The sequence below is a fragment of the Chiloscyllium punctatum genome, chromosome X (assembly GCF_047496795.1).
Source record: "Chiloscyllium punctatum isolate Juve2018m chromosome X, sChiPun1.3, whole genome shotgun sequence".
NCBI classification, from domain to species: domain Eukaryota; kingdom Metazoa; phylum Chordata; class Chondrichthyes; order Orectolobiformes; family Hemiscylliidae; genus Chiloscyllium; species Chiloscyllium punctatum.
In genome coordinates this window covers 32,162,205-32,180,240 of record NC_092791.1, presented here as the reverse complement: position 1 = coordinate 32,180,240, position 18,036 = coordinate 32,162,205, and the positions used below count along the sequence as shown (strand labels likewise).

Here is an 18,036-nt window from a genome sequence, read left to right as displayed (position 1 = left end):
CTGGTTATCATCTCCAACTGTTTTTCTGTCTGCCACCACCCCCTCCCCAACCATTTGACTCCCTTGTCTTATCAAAAAATCACCCTGGAATAAATTCAGTTATCCAGCCTCCACTGTTCTCTGAAGAAGAGAATTTCAGAGACTAATGACCAAGGATGATCATGTACCTTTAAACCCTGTGCCCTTGTTCTCCCCTACAAAGTAAATATCCAGTATTGACCCTGTCAAGTCCCCTCAGGATCTCGTGTCTTAATAAGATCACCCCTCATTATTCTTATTCTCAAGGGCATAGACCCAACTTGTTCATAATTTATTTTTAAAAAAGAGGACCTTGATCCCAGGGAGGAGCTGAATGAACTTTTCCAAATCGCTTTTAATGCAGTCATATCATTTTATTTTTAAAAATAAGGAAGCCAAGACTACTTGTAGTGCTGCAGATGTGGCCTTATACAAGGAGTAAAATGTCAATAAATGCCAATGCTCCATTTCCCACCTTTTAATCCCATGCTGTACCTGACTACTGTCATTTTATGATTCGTGTACTAGAACATACAGGCTGTGTACCACGGAGTTGTGCAATTTGGCAGGAAGAATTTTTAAAAATCCCAATTTTTCCACATTTAAAATGCTTAAGAGAGACTTTTGTCATCCTCAATTTATTTTCCAACCTATTATCTCACACAACCTGGCTACCAAACTTTCAGTCCTTTCATCCAAGTCATTGTATATAAACTTTAAAGCAGTTGAGGCCCTCGTACTGATCTATGTAATGCTCCACTGCAGCTTATCTGGTAATGACCCATTTATTTTTCTTGTTTCCTGTTAGCTAACCAATCTTTCATTGATGTTAATATGTTACCCCTTGCATCCTGTATTTTTGAGTAATAACTTTGGATTTGACATCTTTATCAAGTGTGTTTTTAGAAATTCATCCACCATGTGTACAGGGTCTCCTTCATCCACTTTGCTTGTTATTTCCTTTAAAGTACTTTAATCGATACCATTTCCCTTTACAGCGCCATGTGGTCTCCGCCCAATTCCATCATGGTTTAAGAATCCTGCTTAATAATGGATTCAAGATTTTGTTTTATGACTGTTCAGTTATCTGACCCATAGTTTGCTTTTCTTTTAAATAAAGGTGGTACATTTGCAGATCTCTTGCCTCCAAAATCTAAGGTATTTTGAAAGGCTGTAAACTTATGCCTCTCCTATCTCTACAGTCATTTCTTTTTTAAGGCACTTTGTAATGTGAGCCTTTGATTCCTAGGGGATCTTTCCTTGGTGATTTGTGATTGCTTAAAATCCCTTGAATGTAAAAATGTAGGTGCAGGAGTAGGCCATTGAGCCCCTCAATCTGCTCTGCCATTTAATACGATCATGGCTGATATGATTATTTCATGTTCTTGCCTACCCCAATAACATTTAATCCCCTTGGCAATTGAGAATCTATCTACTTCTGCCTTAAAGATATTCAAAGATTTTGCTTTCACTGTCTTCTGAGGAAGTGTTACAAAGACTGTCACCCCTCTGAGAAAAGAATCCTCCTTGTCCCTTAATAGGTGACCCTTATTTCTAAGTAGTGATTTAGATCTCCATCTAGATTGTATTATGAAGTGAAATATCCTCTTCACATATACACCCCTCAGGATCTTGTATGTTCTGATCAAGTCACCTGTTGCTCTTCTAAACTTAAATGGATACAATTCCAGCCTGTCCAACTTCCCTGGTAAGACAACCCACTTGTTCCAGGTATTAGCCTAGTAAAAAGGTAATCATGTTTATAGTCGCGAATGTGGTGCTGGAAAAGCACAGCAGGTCAGGCAGCATCCGAGGAACAGGGCAAAAGCCCTTTTGCCCGAAACATAGATTCTCCTGTTCCTTGGAAGCTGTCTGGCCTGCTGTGCTTTTCCAGTACCACACTCTCGACTCTAATCTCCAGCATCTGCAGTCCTCGCTTTCGTAATGTTTATAATCCTACCAGACTGTTGGACTGGTCTTTCATTAGAAGGAAACAACTGGTGGTGATTTAACCTGAGGATCGCCACCCCTCGGGAGAGAGCCCTTCATGGTAACCTCAGCCAGTGCAGCGATTGAACTCCAGCATTGCAGCTGCATTACAAACCAGCAGCTATCCATCCAACTGAGCTAACCAACGCTGAATGTAGGTGCAGGAGTACGCTGAACTACTACCAATGCATTTTTGTCCATCCTTAATGGCCTAACCAGTGCCCTGTACAACTGAAGCATGTTTGTATTCCATTCGTGTTCGGCATTTAGATTTAGAAATAACTCCCCAGGGACCAGTATCCCCTCACTACCTCCCCTTTTTTATTTACACATTGAGAGTCCTTGACACTGCAGTTCCCTTCAAGCCAACTCTGAGTGACGAGAACCTCTGACAGTCACCCTATATCTAGCATCAAAGAAACCTGAGTCTGAGCTGGATATGGCAGATGTCACAGCCTTGACCACCTGAAGAGGAGGGTGAATTGCTTCCAAAAAGCTCCAGCTGCAAGAGGTGGGCTACAATCCACTACACACTGCCTGTATCCAAGGCGGAGTCAGAGGAACCGGACCCAATGTGAAAATGTCCCAGGGGGACTACAAGAAAAAGACAGGCCTATGTCCCTGGACTTAAGGGAGCCTCTTACTGTGGCTGTTAACCTGGTCTACTCGGGGAGCCCTGGCTGACAGATCTAAACATGAGGGTTCGATATCCTGTTCACGGAGTTGGCTCTGGGGGAGCGAGATCAGTGTCAAGGACTCTCCACCTGTAAATAAGCGGTGACTTGGTGATGGAATACCGGTCACTATGGAGTTATTTCAGATACTATTGTTAACTTTGAGAGCCATGGATGATGATAACCACCTCAAAGAATCTTTTTGTCCAGTTTGATACAATGGTTGAAGGTTATTTAATATTCCTTAAGTTTGTCACAGCATCTCTCAAGTCTGTTTTTAGCTTAGGTTCCCAGTTTGCTTTAGCTGTTTCGTGATAGCTTTATTACATTTTTAGTTAGGTTTAAAATACTAGTTTTAAAGCCACACACATCCACTATAGACTCCTTTTTAACATGAAGTTGTTGAATCATCCTGTCTCATTGCACATTGCCATGTCTACACCCTGGTAGGCTTGAAGTGCTTTAAGAAATTGTCTCAATCGACTCGTATTTATTAATTCTTCCAGACTACTTTTGACAATCTGATTCTACCAACCTACATGTAAATTCAAGTCACTTTAGATTGTGATACCTTTCTTTATGTTTTCCATTTATTTCTTCCTGTATATTTTACATTACAGTAGAAGGTGATGGCCTAGTGATATTGTTGCTAGACTATTAATCCAGAGACCCAGATAATGTTCTGGAGATCCAGGTTTGAATCCTGCCATGGCAGATGGTAGAATTTGAATTCAATTTTAAAAAAAAAATCTGTAAGGGTCTGATGACCATAAAACCATTGTTGATTATCAGAAAAAAAACCCATCTGGTTCACTAATGTACTTCAGGGAAGGAGATCTGCCATCCTCAATTGGTGTGGTCTATGTGTGACTCCAGACCCACAGCAGAAACAGCTGTTGACCCTGCAAAGTCCTAACATCTGGGGTCCAGTGCCAACATTGGGAGAGCTGTCTTATAGACGAGTCAAGCAACAGCCCAACATAGACATACTCTCAGAATCATACCATACAGACCATGTCCTATCACCGTCCCTGGATGTGTGCTGTCCCAGCAGCGGTGGTGGCGCAATGGGATACAGTTGGGAGGGAGTTGCTGAGACCTCCATATTGGCTCCAGACATCAGGAAGTCTCCTGCTTTTAAGATTAAATATGGGCAAGGAAGCACTGAGGATTGCAAGGCACAAAATGCACTCTGGGTGGGGGATTTCGGTGTCTACCACAAAGAGTAGCTCGGCAGCAGTATCACTGGTCGAGCTGGTCCTAAAGGATATAGCTGCGAGACTGGTCTGTGGCAGGATGTGAGGGAACCAAGGGAGAAACATACTTAACAATTACCAACCCCTTATCGATCTGCCAGCTGCAGATGCATCTGTCCATGATCGTATCAATAAGAGTGACCATCGCACAGTCCTAAGTCCCGTCTTCATGTTGGGAATAATTTCCCATTACGCTTAATGGGACAGACTATGAACAGATCTAGCAACTCCAGACTGGGCAACCATGAGGTGCTGTGGACCATTGAAAACAGCATAAATTGCATTCCAGCACAATCTGTAACGTCATGGGCCGGCATATCACCCACTCAACCATTACCATCAAGTCAGGGAATCAACCCTGGTTCAATGGAGAGTGCAGGAGGGCGTGCCTGGAAAAGCACCAGACACACCTCAAAATGAGGTGTCAACCTGGTAAAGCCACCAAACAGGACTGCTTGCATGCCAAACCGCATCAGCAGCAAATGATAGAGTTCAGCAATTTCCACAGCCAACAGATCCAATCTAAGCCCTGCAGTCCTGCCACATCCTGTCCTGGATGGTGGGGGACAATTACAGTTCACAGGAGGAGGAGGCTCCACAAATGCCCCCATCCTCAATGATGGAAGAGCCCAGCACATCAGTGTGAAAAATAAGGCTGAAGCTTTTTCAGCCAGAATTGCCGAGTGGATAATCCATCTCTGCCTCTTCCAGTGGACCCTAGCATTACACATACCAGTCTTCCGCCAATTTGATTCATTTGGTGATATCAATAAATAGTTAGAGGCACTGAATAGTGCTGTGAACCCTAGCAATATTCCGGCAATAGTATTGAAGACTTGTGCTCCAGAACTGGCTGCTCTCCTAGGCAAAAGTGAGGTCTGCAGATGTTGGAGATCAGAGTCCAGAGTGGTGCTGGAAAAGCACAGCAGGTCAGGCAGCATCCGAGGAGCAGGAGATTTGACGTTTTAGGCAAAAGCCCTTCAGGAATGAATCTGGTAGTCTTGGGGGTGGAGAGATAAATGGGAGGGGGGGGGCAGCTGGGAGCGCAATAGGTAGATGGAAGTGGGGGTAAAGTTGATAGGTCAGAGAGGAGGGTGGAGGGGAGAAGTGGGAAGGGAGATGGACAGGTCATGAGGGTGGTGTTGAGCTGGAAGGTTGGAACAGGGAGGGAGGGGGTTGGGAAATGGGGAAACTGGTGTTTTTTCTTTCCTCTCATCGCCCTCTAAACCTCCTGCCCCAAATCTTCAATCCATGCCCCCTTGTTATTGATCTCTCCACTAAGGGGAAAAATTTCTTCCTGTCGATGTCCTTCATTTTTATACAATTCAGTCATGTTCCACCTCTATCTCCTCTGCTGTAAGGAAATCAACCCCAGTTTGTCCAATTTCTGTTCATGACTGAAACACTGCAGTCCAGTCCAGTAAATCTCCTCTGCCCCCTCTCCAGTATTATCATATCTCTCCTATAATGTGCATTCCAGAACAGCACATCATTAAGTAAGGAGACCAAAACTCCCCACAGTATTCAAGATAGTATTGCCAATGCCACATGTAACTCCCACTTTGCACTTCCCCAGAACTACTGAGTCCACGCTCCAGTTCTTAACTGTTCAATAATTCCAGTAACTGCTTACTGAATTATTTTACATTTGTACTACACACAATATCCTTTTTTATTGTCATGTGTACTCCATTGTAGGAGTACAATGAACAGCTTTTATAAAGTCTGCCAGGTGCAAGTACCTGAATACAGATGATAAAAATCTGCCTTACAGTTGAAAAATAAGTTTAAAAGCAGGACAATGTTAAAGGGTTGACATTAAAGTAGGAAATTTCAAATCGACATTACAGTGTAGCAGCTCAGCGCAGGGCCTCTGCATGTGGTCTGACCGCCTGTGCCATCCCCTAGTCCAACAGCCATCACTGCTCTGCTCTGCTCCATACTGGCACTCTGCTGCTCCAAGATAAATGCCAGGACTTAAATGCTCAGAACTTGCTACCTGCTCGATACTCCGGGGCTGCCTAATTCTTGATTAAGATGGAGACTGACACAATTAAATTTGAAACTAGGGTCATGAACTTAAAGCTAACTTTGGTATGAGGCAGGCATTGGCTAGGATAAGTTGGCCAAAGATCTCTATTTTGACAGCACCAAACCATCCAACTGCTTTCGATACCTTCCCTGCAGGAAGGCTAAAAATCAATGCTCTTAACATGGAGTCTGCCATTCCTGCTAATGCCTGAAACACCAATTCTCCTGCTCCTCGGATGCCACCTGACCTGCTGTGCTTTTACAGCACCATACTCTCGACTCTGATCTCCAGCATCTGCGGTCCTCACTCTCTCTTAACATGGAGTCTGTCCTGTCTCTCTTTCCAGCTATGTGTGACCCCAGAACTGCTTTTCAATGGCTCCCGAACTGAGCTATTAAGGTGATCAACTAAAAATCTTGGGACAGAATGAAATGTCAACCTAACAAATTTGGAACAGTGTACTGTGAATGTTATATTTCAAAGACAATGTTATCTTCCCTGATATAACTGGATATACAGCAAATGTATTTCTTCCCAAAATTAAAAGATCCCGTGGCACTATTGGACAATGAGTAGGGAAATGTATCACTGCTCAATAAACCCCCTGAGGCAGGATCTCATTTTATTGCTGTTTGTGGAGCCTTTTTGTGTGCAAACTGTGTCTATAGTGGATTACAAAAAAGCTTTTTGAAAGATAGCTTGTTGGCTGTGAAATGTGCTCGAATACCTTGAGGATATGAAAGATGAGACATATTTGCAAATGCTTTCTGTTTACTGTAAATATTGAACATCACAGACCACAGGCTCAGTACATCAGATTGAGCTGCAGTCCGTAATAGCAATTCCAGAAAGTTGCCACTGTCATACTGAAACAGGTGCAGTTAACATTTTCTGAATAAAATCCCTAACACCTGGTTTTCAGAAGTATTTCAGTTGTCTGCAACATCATTTTCATTCTTGAAAGTGCACAATAACCAAAGTTGCTGTTTATTTCTATTGGGTAAAGTGGTGACAACATTCGAAACTAACACCTACCTCTACAGCTATGTAAAGTGGGTGTGAAAAATATCCAATGAGCCCTATTTTGATTAATTGATGAAGTGCTAGGAAGATTCAGGGTAGGTTTGAAAACAAATGTAATAACCGTCCTCTGGTACCTAGCATACAAACAGTTCAAGTTCACCAAAGTAGGTAAACTCCAATGTTTTAATTTTCTAATCCTCATTGAGAATTATATTAAAATCAGATATAATTCCACGGAGTTTACTGTGGGATTATGACTATCTTCAAATCAGATTTGCCCCCCACCCGTCAAAAAAACCAAACACCGTTCCTGTACTAACAATTGTACTCTGTATGAGATGAATTGCAAGTATGTACCTAAGGATTGCCTAGCCAATGGAGTTAGCTGGTGAATCCTTTGTCCTCCTACCACCACTGCTGCCCCCCCCCCCCCTCCAAAAAAAAAGGTATTGCTGGCACAGACAATTGGTGGTGGTTTAACTTGAGGGTCACCATGCTGTGGGTGAAGGGAGCAGTTCAGAAGAACGGTCCTTCATTGTAACCTCCATTGGTACAGGTATTGAACCTATACTGTTAGCATCGTTCTGCATTGCTAACCAGCTAACTGACCCTGATGCCAACAGTGTGCATTCAGTTCCTATACAGCTGAGGGTACCATGAAGGTCCCTACTTCTCCCCTCTCTCCTCCCCTGAGGTGGGGTGACCCTCCAGTCAAACCACTACCAGTCATGCCTATAAGAAGAAAGCAACTGTATGGTTCTCTGGGACTATGGTGACTTTACCTTTCGTCGTTTTGTAAGACTAACTACTAAAATGTCTTGTGAAACACATTTTGGCATTTTTTTTTTTAGCCTTCAAATTTTTAAAGTAGAAGGTAGGGGGTAATTGTGGTGGGATGTTTTTCTGGCTGACTGGAGGTCTGTGACCAGTGGTGGTCAACAAGGATCAGTGCTAGGACCTCTCTTTGTAATATATATTAATGATTTGGATGAAAATGTAGTTGGTCTGATGAGTAGGTTTGCAGAGGGCATGACATTTACTGGACAAAAAAAACCAAAACTGTCAATGCTAGAAATCGGAAACAAAAGGTTGCTGGAAAAACTCAGCAGGTCTGGCAGAGTCTGTTATAAAGCAGTTAACGTTTCTGGTCCACTGACCCTTCAGAGTAGGTCAGTCCTGAAAAAGGGTCACCAGACTCAAAATGTTAACTCTGAAAATTGGTGGAGTTGTTATAAAAGGACACAGCAGGATATAGATCAGTTGGAAAGTTGGGTGAAGAAATGGTAGATGGACTTTAATCCAGACAAGTGTGAGGTGATGTATTTTGAGAGGTCAAATACAAGACGAAAGTATACAGTAAATGGCAGGACCCTTGACAACATTGATACACAGAGGGGTCTTGGGCGGGAGCAAGTGCCTAGCTCCCTGAAAATGGCAACACAAGTGGATTAGGTGGTAAGGAAGGTGTATGGTATGCTTGCCTTCATTGGTCAGGGCACTGAATATAAAAGTTGGCAAGTCATGGTGCAGTTATATAAGACTTTAGGTCACATTTGGAATATAGTGTGCCGTTCTGGTCACCACATTATGAGGAGATGGCTTTGGAGAGGGTGCAAAAGAGGTTTACCAGGATGTAGCCTGGATTGGAGCTTATTAGCTATAAGGAGCGGTTGGGCAAACCTGGAATGTTTTGCTGCAGCATTGGATGCTGAGGGGTGACCTGATATAAAATTGAGGCATGGATAGTTGAAAGCACTTTTTAACAACATTTCTGCCTTGAGAAATACTAGGTGGCATAGGTTTAAGGTGAAAAGTGGAAAGTTTGAAGGAGATGTGCGAGGCAGGTTTTGTTTTCTAACACCAGGATGGTAGTTGCCTTGAATATGCTGGCAGTGAAGGTGGTGACAGCAGATAAGACAGCAATGTTTTAAGAGGCATTTAGATAGGCAGGGACTAGAGGGATATGGACCATGTGCAGGCAGATGGGATTACTTTAGAATAGCATCATAGTCCGGGCCTGTTCCTATGCTGTTCTTCTATGTTCTGTAAACTTTAACATTCCGAAGCCTTCCAGCTGGAAGGAAGAACTTAACCTTTCCACAAATTGCAGCCAAAGTGGTGATGCCTGTGTCCCATGTGATGATCGTTCTCTTTGGGATGATACATGCATGCACCAAATTCATGAAAAAAAATGCAGGTATCAGTCACCCTTGCATCACCCTACACGTGTCTCCATATGAATATAACTGCATCTAAAAATAGCATTAAAACAAAATTTTTAAAAGTTCCAACATGTATCCCATTTCTAAAAGCATCAATGAGCTACTGCAAAGGCTATAATTCAATTTAAACATACTGATTCACAAACACCTTTAATTTACCACTTTACCTCTGAAGACCTTAAAATCAAGTATTTTTATTAATTCATGAGATATGGGTGTCATTGTTGGATCATTGTTTTATTGCCCAACCCTAATTGACCCTTGAAAGTGGTGCTGAGCTGCCGCTTTGAACTGCTGTAGTCCATGTGATTTAGGGACATCAACAGTGCTATTAGGGAAAGAGGATTTTGACCCAGTGATCGTGCAGGAATGATAGTTCCAAGTCAGAATGGTAAGTATTTTAGAGGGAAACTTGCAAGCGTTGCTGTTCTTATGTACCTGCTGCCCTTCTAGATGGTAGTGTTTCTAAGTTTTAGAAGGTAATTCCTGAAGAGCCTTGGTGAATTTCTGCAGTATGTCTTGTTGCTGGTGCACACCACTGCCATTATGTGTCTGTGAGGGGAGGCAACAAATGTTTGTGCATTTAGTGCCAGTCAAGCAGGATGCTGTCCTGGATGATGTCAAGCTGTTTGAAATTTTGGAGTTGCAATCATTCAGTTAAGTGGGGACCAGCCCATCACACACTCCTGACTTGTCTTGTAGATGGTAGAAAGACTTTGGGGATGGAGGGAATTCATGAGGTGAGTTACTCACTGCAGGATTCTCAGCCTCTAACCTACTCTTGTAGTCAGATTATTGATATGGCTGAGTCTAGTTCAGTTTCTGGTCAATGGTAACCTCAAGGATGTTGATGATGGGGACTTTGGTGATGGTAACACCGTTAAATGTCAAGGGGAGATATTTTGATCCTCTCTGTCTCTTGTTGGAGACAGTCATTGCCTGGTACTTGCATGAATGTTACTTGCCACTTGTCAGCCTAAGACTGTATATTGTCCAGATCATGCGGCATTTGGACATAGCCATGGAGATTTTCCATGTAGAAAGTGATCCTTTGGCCATAAAGGTCCTCTCTACCTTTTTTCCCCATTTTCCAGCACTTGGCCTGTAGCCTTGTATGCTCTAGCATTTCAAGGGAACATTGAAATACTTCATAGATGTTGTAATGTTTCCCACCCTCTCAGCCCTTTTTCAGGTAGTCTTCCAGACAACCACCACACTCAGGATGGGGGGACGAAAACTTGCGTAAATTTGTGTCCCCTCTAAGGGGAAAAAGTTTCTTCATGTCTGCCGGATCCATGCCCCCCTCGATGTCGTACAACTTGGTCAGGACCCCCACCCCCAATTCCGCCTTCTGACCACAGATATTCAACCTCCCTTTGTAGTTGAATTTCTCCCACCTAAGCAACATTCTCTCAAGAATCTCCTCTACTGCCCCCTCCCAGCATAATTTATACTTTTCTAGAGTGTAAAAACCAGAGCAACACTTACTCCATCTGTAGCCTAACTAACATGATGGAGCTATACAACACCCCTGCTCTTGTATTTGATGCCTTGACTAATAAAGGTTAAGTATTCCATCAGCCACTGTTCAGCCAATGTATATCATCCTGTAGTCGAAGACTTTCTTCCTTGCCTATTTATCATATCACTAATTGTTCTGCCTCTGTGAATTTACTGATCAAATCTCCTATATTTGCATCTAGATCATTAATTTATAGTGCAGATAGAAAAGGACCAAGCACCAAAATGTGTTACAGCTCTGGATGCTAGCTTCCAGTCACAGAAACAACCTTTGACCATCACCCCCTCTATTCCACTTCAAGCAGACTAGATTAATTAGTGATTTAATGGGAAGGCAATGGCCCAGTAGTATTATCACTAGAATATTAGTCCAGAAGTTCAGCTAATGCTTTGGGGACCTGGGTTCTAATCCTGCCATGTTAGATGGTAAAATTTTGAATTCAATAAAAAGAATCTGGAACTATGGGTCTAATGGTAACCATGAAACCATGATCTATTGTTGGAAAAACCCATCTGGTTCACTAATAATGTCCTTTTAGGGAAGGAAGCTGCCATCCTTACCTGGTCTGATCTACATGTGACTCCAGACCCACTGGCACACTTAATTGCCCTCTGGGCAATTAGGGATGGGCAAAACATGATGGCCTTGCCCACTGCTCTGCAGGGATTTTGCAAGTAGCTGCTCCCACTTCACCTTGACTCGATCCTGTTTTTGTCTTGTATTAAATTTGGCCTTCTCCCAATTCAGAAACTTTATTTCTGATCCTATTTATCCTTTTCTTTGACTACCTTTTTTAAACATTGCTGAGTTATGATCACAATTTCTGAAATGTACCACACTGACATTTCTACCACTTGTCTAGCTTCATTCCTTAAAATTGGGTCCAGCACCACCCCCTCCCTTGTAGGACTTTTTAATGTGCTGACTTAAAGCTCTCCTTGATATGTTTTTAAGTATTCCAACCCCCATAAGCCTTTCACACTTTGTCTATCCCAGTTAATATTGGGGAAATGGTATTGGGGAGGCAGTAAGGCATTGCGACTGGACTAGCAATCCAGACCCCTGGGCTAATGCTCTGAGGACAGAGGTTCAAATCCCATTACGGCAGATGGTTGAATTTGAATTCAATTAAAAGCTGGCCTAATGCTGACCATGTAAGCACTTTTGGTTGTTGTAAAACCCCAGGTAATTTGCTGACTTTTTTTTAGGGAAGAGAACTTGCCATGCTTATCTTGTCTGGTCTATATGTGACTCTAGACCCGTAGCAACATGGATAACTCAAAACAATTAACACTTTACAATTAGGGGTGGTCAATAAATGCTGTCTTAGCCAATGGCACCCTTTTCCTGTGGACACATGAAATAAAATGAAATCCCCAACTCCCATTCTTTTTACACTTCTTTGAGACTTATTTACATATCTGTCCTTCTATTCTTCCCTGACTGTTGTAGTACACTCTCGCAGCAATTTAATTGCCCCTCTTTTTTTTCTTAAACCCTTGAGTTGTATCCAAATGACCTCCATTGAGGGACTTTTCTAAAATATCATACTACTTTATTTGCAGCAATTGACTCTTAAGATTGCACTGCCACTTTTTAATTACACCTCTCCCTGTCTTAGCTAAACATTCTACGCCCTTTTAATATTGAGCTGCCAGAACTTGTCTCCATGATAACGATATCTCAATACCATGATTGCTCTTCCTCTTTCTCCTTCCTTCCTCCCTCCCTCCCCATGTAGCTGGGTTCTGACTGCATCACTGTGTTTTCCAATACATAAAATGTTTTTGAGGTGCATCCTGGAGCTTTCCTGACAATCAGCCTGCCTTCCTTTTCTGTCTGGTCCCCTGTTCCTTCCTTGACTGCACTCTGCTTAAACTGTGGGAACACACATTGACTGACTACTTTGGTACCTGAAGTCCTGAATGGTGCTGAATTGTGCAATCATCACCCACTTCCACCCTATCTCCCAACCCTACATTTCCCACGGCCAATCCACCCTAACCTGCACATCTTTGGACTGTGGGAGGAAACCAGAGCACCTGGAGAAAACCTGAGGCTGGATTCAAACCCAGGTCCCTGGCGCTGTGAGGCAGCAGTGCTAACCACTGAGCCACCCTAATTTATTGCTGAGAGCTTAGAGCCACTTGTAGGCCAGACCATATAATGATGGCAGCTTCCTTCTCTAAAGGACATTAGTGAACCAGATTTCCCTGACTATCAGCAACAGGGTCATGGTCACCATTAGACTCTTTAATTCCAGATTTTAAAAAAAATTAATCCAAATTCCACCATCTGCAGGGTTTGAACCTGGGTCCCTAGAACATTACCTGAGTCTCCAGATTAATAATCTACTTTGCCATTGTCTCTCTGTAAATCATTGAAGTAGTTGATGATTAGGCCAAGGACACTGTCTTGAGGGACTGGGACCCTCTTGTGGCACAGTGATAGTGTCCCTATCTCTGGAGCAAGTGACCTGGGTTCAAGTCCTGCCTGCTCCAGAGGTGTATAGTAACATCCTGAACAGGTTGCTTTGGAAAAATAGGTTTGAAAAAAATAAATTTGAATAGAAATTGCTGCAGGAGTTCCTCAGGATGTACTGGAGCTGAGATAATTAATCTTATGGTTTAATGATACTATTAATACTATTGCATTGCCTCTGTCTAACCGACTTGTCCACCTAATTTCTAAGACCCCATGTGATAGTGACAGTTGGTTTAAGAATGAAAATGCAGCTGTGGCACAGGCACGCAGAAGTCCCACTTCAGTAGAATTGATTTAAACTTGTCTCATGTAAAACCTCGCAAAACCCCTTGATTTCGATGAAGGAAATACTTGCAGCTGAGCCAATTGTATAAGCATTCTCTATCTCTCCATCAGCATCTGCATTCTAGCACATGGAACCCAAGTTAGACTTCTCTTCAGGTAGCGGAGAGTGTGACCTAAGAGGTCCTCTTTTCGTGCTCCTTCTGTAGTAATACCTGCAAGTAATCAAAACGAAGGAATATTGGCCATCTTGGCACAGAGATCTATTTCTCCATCACCACAGTATTCCACGTAATTGGGAAGCTAAAGCCTTAAATACACTGCAGCTGCTATCAAACTCTGTGGAAGCAAGCTAGAGGCCAAACTTTTCAAGCCAATAGCCCATTTGAAATGGGGGAGGAGGCAGTGAGGAAGAGAGGAATTCCTAGTACAAAGTTAGCACAGAAGCTTACACAATGAATCACTTGACCTAAATTTGCAATTTACTCAAAACTGGAACTATTAAGTCCAACTGAATTGACTCGTTTTCAGAGCATTATTTTTTGAAATGGAACTAAAACATGGCAGGTGGAGTGTAATGAATAGAAATGTGAAGTTGTTCACTTTGGCAGAAAGGAGAAAAATAAACTATTGTTTAAATGGAGAATGACTGACTAAAGAATTCTAAAATGCAGGAAGATCTGGGTGTTCAGTGCATGAATCACAGCAAGTTAGTATGCAAGTAATTAAGGCAAATAGAATGCTATCCTTTTATTGCAGGAGAAATTGAGCATAGAAATGAAGATATACAGGGCATGGAAACAGGGGTTAAAGTAAAAGTTGACCGAATGCATATGCATACTTAAGGCTGAGATTCTTGATCAGTTGGGGAATCAGTGGGGAAAGGGTAAGAATGTCGGATCGGCCATGATCCTGTTGAACAGCAGAGCAGAATATAAGGGTTATAAACAGCCTATTCCTATTCCTTATGGCCTTTTGGTCTAGGGACACTGGTGTAGTGGTAATACCGCTGGACTAGTAATCCAGAGGCCCAGGCTATTACTTTGGGAACAGGGATTCGAAAGCTACCACAGCATCTGATGCAGTACAACCTCACTGATGTTATGTTGGGAGCTAAATTAATGAGAGCAAGGGATCAAATGAGGGAAGATGTGATTTAAAGAGAGAAGGCAAGGAAGTAAGGTAATATTTGAAGGAAAATGATGATCTGAACATAGGATGGGACAGATCACCTGTACTGGTGAGTGTAGCAGGAGTAAAGGCGAAATGCTATGAAAATAGCAACGTGGGAGCACATATAAATGCATGGAGCATTCATAACGAAACCAATTTAACAGCCCAAATAGAAATAAATGTGTTTGCTCTGATTGGCAGCAGAGATGTGGCTACTGTTAATTAAGATTGATATAAGAGAGAGAGAGAGAGAACCAAGATATTGAATCAGTTTGATTCAGACAGAGAACAGAAATAAAGGTAGGAAGTTGCTTGGAGTAGTTTATAGATCCCATTGATAGTAACCATATTGTGCAATGGGGTAAACCGAAATAGTAAGGACTTATGATAAAGATGCACGATAATCATGGTGGTTTTAATTTCCATATAGACCTGATGAGCCGAGTTAACAAAGATTGCCCTGAAATTCATAGTGCTTTCAGGATAGTTTCCTTTGAGCCGCACATTACCGAAAAGCCTGCTCTCTGGGAATGTGCAATGAAACAAAATCAGTTCATGAGCTCACAGTAAATGTGCCCATAGATAGCAGTGATCATGACCTGTTTGAACTTAATATTCAGTTTGGGGGAGAGAAGTGTGGATCTAAGATGAGTGTTTAGAGTCATAAAGCTGTACAGCATGGAAACAGGCCCTTCAGTCCAACTCATTCATGCTGATCAGATCTCCTAAATTAATCAAGTCCTATTTGGCCCATGTCTCTCTCCAACCCTTCCTATTCATATACCCGTCCAGATACCTTTGAAATGTTGCAATTGTACCAGCCTCCACCACTTCCTCTGGCAGCTCATTCCATACACACACCATCTTCTGTATGGAAAACATTGCCCCTTAGGTCCCTTTTAAATCTTTCCCCTTCACCCTAAACCAATGCCCTGTAGCTTTGGACTTCCACACTCTAGTGGGGAAAAGACCCTGGCTATTCACTGTATCTATGCTCCTCATGATTTTATAAATTTCTGTAAGGTCACCCCTCAGCCTCCGACATTCTAGAGAATATAGCCCTAGGCGAATCAGCCTCACCCTATAGCTCAAACCATCCAACCCTGGCATCATCCTTGTAAATCTTTTCTGAATCCTTTCAAGTTTCACAGCATCTTTCCTATGGCAAGGAGACCAGAATTGAACGCAGAATTCCAAAAGTGGCCTAACCAATGTCCTGTACAACTGCAACATGACCTCCCAACTCCTATACTCAGTACTCTGACTAATAAAGGAAAGCATATTAAACGTTGCCTTCACGATCCTATCCACCTGCGATTCCACTTTCAAGGAGCTATGAACCTGCACTCCAAGGTCTCTTTGTTCAGCAACAATCCCCTGGATGTTATCATTAAGTGTATAAGTCCTGCCCTGACTTGCCTTTCCAAAATGCAACACCACCTATTTATCTAAATTAAACTCCATCTGCTAATTCTCAGCCCATTGAAAAACTTAAATAATTGTATGAAAACAGAACCTGCCAAAGCAAACTGAGAAATTTAGGCTAAGGGGTAAATCAATAGAGGGAGTTCCTAACACTCAATAAGGAATTATTCTAATGTGAATACAAGACTCTAGGGGAAAGACACTTTACTTTCAACTTCCTGAGTTAACCATAATAACAAATTGAAAGAAAGCGTACAATTTAGCAAAGACTAGTATCAGGTCAGAAGATTGATAGATTATTTTTCATATCTTCATTATTCTTTGATTTTGAGTGAAAGCTGGTCAGAAATCTAGAAGCAGGTTTGAGGTATTTGACAAGGAAGAATAGGGAAGGTTTGGTGAATTAATACTAGTAAATGAGGAAATAGCAGATGAACTGAACAGAGATTGCCTGTCTTCATTGTAGAGGATAGAAATCACCTCTTGATTCACAATTACTCTGGGAGGTTAAAGGGAGGACAGAATATATATGAATTGGAAAGGTTGAGGGATATGGGTCAATGCTGGCAAATGAGACCAGATTAATTTAGGATATCTAGTCAGCATGGATGAGTTAGACCAAAGGATCGGTTTCCATGCTGTACAGCTCTGACACTGTTGGTATAGATGGAAGGTCAATTACTTAACAGGAAAGAAAGAAAAGGCATAAATGAATCGTTTGTAGTTTGGCATGGTGAGAATAACAGGAATCTGTGCTGGGCTTTCAACTGCTGAAGAAAGATACAATCTATTATCTATGACATGGATGAAGGGAACCAAGCATATGGTTGCTAAGTCTACTGATGACTATTCATATGACAATAAATTGTAGCTCCCTCGAGCCCTCTTCACAATCTATTTCCTTTTGAATAGTCATCCAGAAATTTGGCAGATGGAGTATAATGTGGGAAAACACACATTCCATTTTGGCAGGAAGAGTAAGAAAAACAGCATGTTTAAATGGAGAGATTGCAAAACTTTTCAGTATGTAGGGATCTGGGTGTACTGGTATGCAGGCCACCATAGTCATTAAGCCGGTACAACAATCCAGAAGGAAAATATCAGTAATACTTGGAATTGAATGTGTTGGGTGTGCTGGAGCTTCACTTGAATACACAAGACAAGTCAGGCTGATCTGTACAATTTGTGCATCTTGCTACTCGCCTACCTTCTGGGATGTGATTAGATAGGCAATTAGAAAGGTTTGTTGCCGTTTCGCAAGAGGGTGTTGAACTCAGAAGAGACCAAAAGCTCATTATGTGGTTTCCTTTATGAAGCTTCCAGCAAGCACTTGTTAGTACATAGAGCTCTGTCCTTGGAACATAACTAGGTTTTAAGCCTTTTTAACTACAATAAAAGTTTGGAGAACAACTTTTTCCTGGTGCATCCCCCTTCTCATAGTCAGAAAGACTTAGAGAGGTGCAACATGGAAACAGACCCTACGGTCCAACTCGTCCATGCCGACCAGATATCCCAACCTTACCTAGTCCCAACTACCAGCCCATATCCCTCCAAACGCTTCCTATTCATATACCCATCAGATACTTTTTAAATGTTGCACTTGTACCAGCCTCCACCACTTCCTCTGGCAGCTCATTCCATACATGCACCACCCTCTGCATGAAAAAGTTGCCTCTTGGGTCCCTTTTTATATCTTTCCCCTCTCACCCTAAACCTATGACCTCTTGTTCTGGACTCCCCCACCCCAGGGAAAAGACCTTGTCTATTTATCCTATCCATGCCCCTCATGATTTTCTAAACCTCTATAAGGTCACCCCTCAGCCTCCAACGCTCCAGGGAAAACAGCCCCAGCCTATTCAGCCTCTCCCTGTAGCTCAAACCCTCCAACCCTGGCAACATCCTGGTAAAACCTTTTCTGAATCCTTTCAAGTTTCAC

The 18,036-nt window shown here is 42.3% G+C and overlaps 1 protein-coding gene across 5 annotated transcripts in view; it reads left to right on the top strand.

Annotated features, from left to right (window-relative positions):
* LOC140471110 (signal transducer and activator of transcription 5B-like) overlaps positions 1-18,036 on the top strand; it is a 134,436-nt gene that overhangs the window by 60,421 nt on the left and 55,979 nt on the right. The window lies entirely within an intron of this gene.